General features: G+C 42.8%; 1 pseudogene; it reads left to right on the forward strand.

Moving 5' to 3' along the window:
* Positions 1 to 246: 246 nt before the first annotated feature.
* On the forward strand, positions 247 to 4055 carry LOC126029491 (60S ribosomal protein L21-like; annotated as a pseudogene).
* Positions 4056 to 4415: the final 360 nt, after the last annotated feature.

The raw sequence follows: 4415 nt of genomic DNA on the forward strand, positions 1-4415 counted from the left end.
AGGGAAAAAACCAGCTGCAAAATTAGAGGCTATTCTAAACTTGACTTAAGGAAAATAATAATGTAAAATGTTTTGAGTTTTTGAAATGAATCCATCCCCCCATTTAGAATAACAACTTCTTTCTTGAATTATGCATCACCATGACTATTGAAATTACAAATGGATGAATTATTCATTATTTGCCATGTGACAAAGTGTTTGGGTCCCATATGTGGGAAGCCAGTGCTAGACTTGCCTGGGATCTGAATGGCAAGACTGAGTGGCATCGAGGACCCCAAGAAGCATCTTTGCCCTACAGAACCACCACCACCTCGACTGTATGGGGACGGGCAGCTCTGACCTCCTCATGCCATCAAATGTCCCCACTGTCTCCTGGCTTCCCAGCCTGTAACAGCTGCTACCCACTGGCACCACCTACATTTTAAACCAGCTGGAGACAGAGTTCTATGTGATAAGCCTGGTATATTTGCAGAGTAAGCAGGAACACCTAATGGCTTGGCCCCTAACGATTCTGGAACCAGCCTCTAATGAACTCCAGCAACATGCACTAACAAAGCAAAGCAAAATAATAAGAATAACAACAACAACAACAACAATTAAAAAGGGTCCTAATCAAAGCTCAATTTTAACTATCTTTTTAATGTGCTCAGTTTTAGGGTCCCTATGTGTCCATTTAATCACACTAGCCTCTGAGAGCTACGGAAACCCCTGTTAAGCAAGAGGGGTGTGTGTGTGTGTGTGTGTGTGTGTGTGTGTGTGTGTGTGTGTGTGTGTGTGTGTGTGTGAATACAAATACTGAAAATCCATGGAGAGAACACAGAAGGAGTCAGTCCCAAGCAGAACTGACATGTTTGGGTGTTTTTGTTTTTGTTTTTCTTAGTTGGAAGGCTGAAACAGAAGAGAAAGGAACAAATAGAAAACAGACATCAAAAGACAAAGTAGAAGGTTAGTACCTTGAGGACCTTTAAAACAGTGAAAAGGCCATGAGTCTTTCTTAAGGTAATCCACAAAGCAAGCCAGCCAGGCGTCGGAAGCTGATGCTGGTGAAGGACAAGGCAGGGGAGAGGGTGTGAGTCCCAGCAAAGAAGCAAACAGCCAGCCAGGCCAAAACCAAGAAGGAAGAAAAGAGGAATCCACGCCGTCAGAAACTAAACCCAAGAGCAGGGACGAAATCGTCCATAGCGCAAAGGAAATCACTCCAAGTGCTCCTGCTAAGAAAAAACGTGCCCACTGTAGACAGTCCGGCCCAGCTAAAAGAAAGGTGTGTGCACACACAGGCCATCCGTGGCAGCACCCCGGCCCTCCCAGTTCTCATGGGAACCACACAGAGATGTTGTTTGGTTGCCGGGGCCACAGAAGCCACATTAGTGAAGCACGGGCTTCATTCCACGAGGGAAACTGGAGCCTGACCCGAGTCAGCAGGGCACAGAAAGGAGGCCATACCTGGTGGCTTTCCAGAAGAACAAAGAGAAAGTTTCAGAGGAATTCAGGGACAAAACCTGGGCTATGGATGATTGGACCTCTCAGCTAGTCTCTGGTCTGAACCCTAACAAGTTCTCTGGTCTTTGTCGTCTTATTGGCACCCTTGAGGACCTGGAATGTCACCCTGACTCCAACACTGACTGTGTAGACAATGTTCTAAAACGAAGCACATTAATCCCTAAGTGGGTTGCCTTGTTCTTTCGAGAGTTGTATTATTGCTTGGACCTGCATTTGAAATTTTCCCACCTAGGATTGCTCAGGATCTGAGCTCTTATCAAGTTTTGAAGCTATGTATGGATATGTCTTCCTGAAGTGGATACAACACTAGTATTACAGAATTTAGCCAAATGTCAAAATAAAAGTTATGTTAGAGCACAAAATTTGAATTAATGCAACTCTACTTGGTCTTCCTGTTCTTTGGGACAAATATATACTGGATGAAAATGATCATGTTAAACAAAGCAAGAGGTTTCTTACATTTACTGTGCTTCTTAAGCTCAAGTATATGTGGAAATCTACTTTTAATAGGCAGCTGTGGGTACCTCTTCAGGAGCCAATATGGCCTATTAATATGAGCATTTCAAGTCACTCACCAATGTATCGATCCACATATGCAATATTCAGAAAGGGTATCATGACAAAGAAAGCTAAGAACCCCTTCTGAAGTGAGGAACTTTACCCATCCTCCCCTTGGGGGTGCTGAGAATGAATACAAACATGTCCCTTACTCAGAGAGTCTTGAGTTGTTTTGCCAAAGAATTGATACACTATAAATTGATCTCTTGCCTCAACTATAATCCCACCTTCTGTTAAAAATAGATGTTTCCTGGAACCAAAGAGTCAGTTTGCAAGAGGCCCAGATTGATATCTAACATGACTTGATCCCCTGAGTAATGCCAGGAGCAACCCCTAAGCATTGAACCAGTAGTTACTGAGCGCCGCCAAGTATGGCCCCCCTCTGCCAAATCATACATATTTCCTTGGTCAAATACCTGTAAAGTTCCACATAAACTTACCAAAGTAATTAGGGAGCAGAACAAAGCTAACTGCTCCATGTGATGACTGACTGTACTTCTGAGTGATAAGCTGATCGGCTGTTTAGATCCATAATGCATGGAAAGACCTACCCATTGATCTGGCTGGAACTTTTCACCAAGACACAAGCAAAAATGGCCTCTTGTGACCTAGAAGGACAGTTGGCAGTGCACACCAGCAAGAGTGGATTTTTTTTTTTTTTAGTCCAGGAATTTGACTCACCTTGGACACACTTGTCTTTCACAACCAAGATGAGGAAGTTATGTAATATGGTTTTCTCAGGCCATCTGCAACTTCTTTGGCCAATTAACTTTGTATTAATATATTCCTTCCTCTTTTCTTTTTCTTTTTGCTACTGGTGGTGTTGCCCTACTGATTGGTGCTTATACATACCTGGCGTTGGTGCACTGATAATCATATATTCCCTGTGATGCCAAGATTCCAAAGAAACAGAGCTACTTGACAAGGAAAGTAGTGCCAGGGATCCAACTCATGCCCTCACAGACCTCAGGCTTGTAAGGCCTTGTAAGGCAGGAGCTTTTTCCAAGAAACTTTTCCTGCTGGTCTGGGTGTTCATGCATCTTAGGGAACTAAAAATTGACCTATCTGATACCTGGAGCCTTTTTGTGTTTGTGCAGCCTGAATGTATGTGCAAAGAGAGAGAGCTCTGTAATAAATATCTGGCAGGTCCACTTCCAAGTCTGCTCTCCCTACAGGCCCATTGGCATGAGAAAACAAAGCTTGGTCTTCCTCCCTGCAGGACACTTCCATTTAGGTCCTAGGCTACCACACCAAACTAGGTCTGTATGTCACCTTGTACTTCTGAACTTTTACATCACTGTTGGAGTTAAAGGAGAGGGAAGGTAGACAATGATCCCTTTTACTCTAGATGTGAAAAGGGCAAAGGGCAGATGATTAATTTTACATTTTATGAGCTTCAACAGTCATCATTTTTTAATACCAAAGACTTTGTTCTCTGTTCTATAGAAAATGCTGGGGCCTTCCTTTTGGCCGAAACCTCCATCTTCCAGTTTTTTCCAGTAAATCACAGCCATTACCAACACAAAGGGAAAGAGGAGGGGCACCCACTACATGTTTTCTAGACACTTTAGAAAACATGGAGTTGTTCCTTTGGACACATACATGCAGATTTCTAAGAAAGGTGATATTATGGACAAAAAGGGTATGGGCACTGTTCAAAAAAGAATGTCCCACAAATGTTACCATGGAAAAACTGGAAGAGTCTACAATGTTACCCAGCATGCTGTTTGGCATTGTTGTAAATTAACAAGTCAAAGGCAAGATTCTTGCCAAGAGAATTAATGTTCGTATTGAGCATATTCAGCACTCTAAAATTCAAGACAGCTTCCTGAAGCGAGTGAAGGAAAATGATCAGAAAAAAGAAGGAAGCCAAAGAGAAAGGAACTTGGTTTCAGTTGAAGCACCAGCCTGCTCCACCCAGAGAAGCACACTTTGTGAGAACCAATGGAAAGGAGCCTGAGCTGCTGGAACCCATTTCTTATGAATTCATAGCATGAGAGACATTTTTTTTTTTAATGAAAGATCTCTGAACTATAATTTTAAAAATGCTGGGAAAAGCAGTAAAAAATAAACAGGCATGCTTCCATGGTTATATTCTTTTAAAAAATTTATTGATTGATTGGTTCTTGGGCCACACCCAGCAGTGCTCAGAGGTCACTCCTAACTATACACTCAGAAATTGCCCCTGCGCTGGGGGACCATATAGGATGCCGGGAATCGAACCAGGTCCCTCTCAGGTCGGCCACATGCAAGGCAAAATGCCTTACAGCTGTACTATCCCTTCAGCCTCCCAGGGTTATATTCTAAGGCAATTAAGTTGCATTCTGTCAATCCTATAAATGTAGGTTGTTAAAGTT

This window comes from Suncus etruscus, chromosome 15 (genome assembly GCF_024139225.1).
Source record: "Suncus etruscus isolate mSunEtr1 chromosome 15, mSunEtr1.pri.cur, whole genome shotgun sequence".
NCBI lineage: Eukaryota > Metazoa > Chordata > Mammalia > Eulipotyphla > Soricidae > Suncus > Suncus etruscus.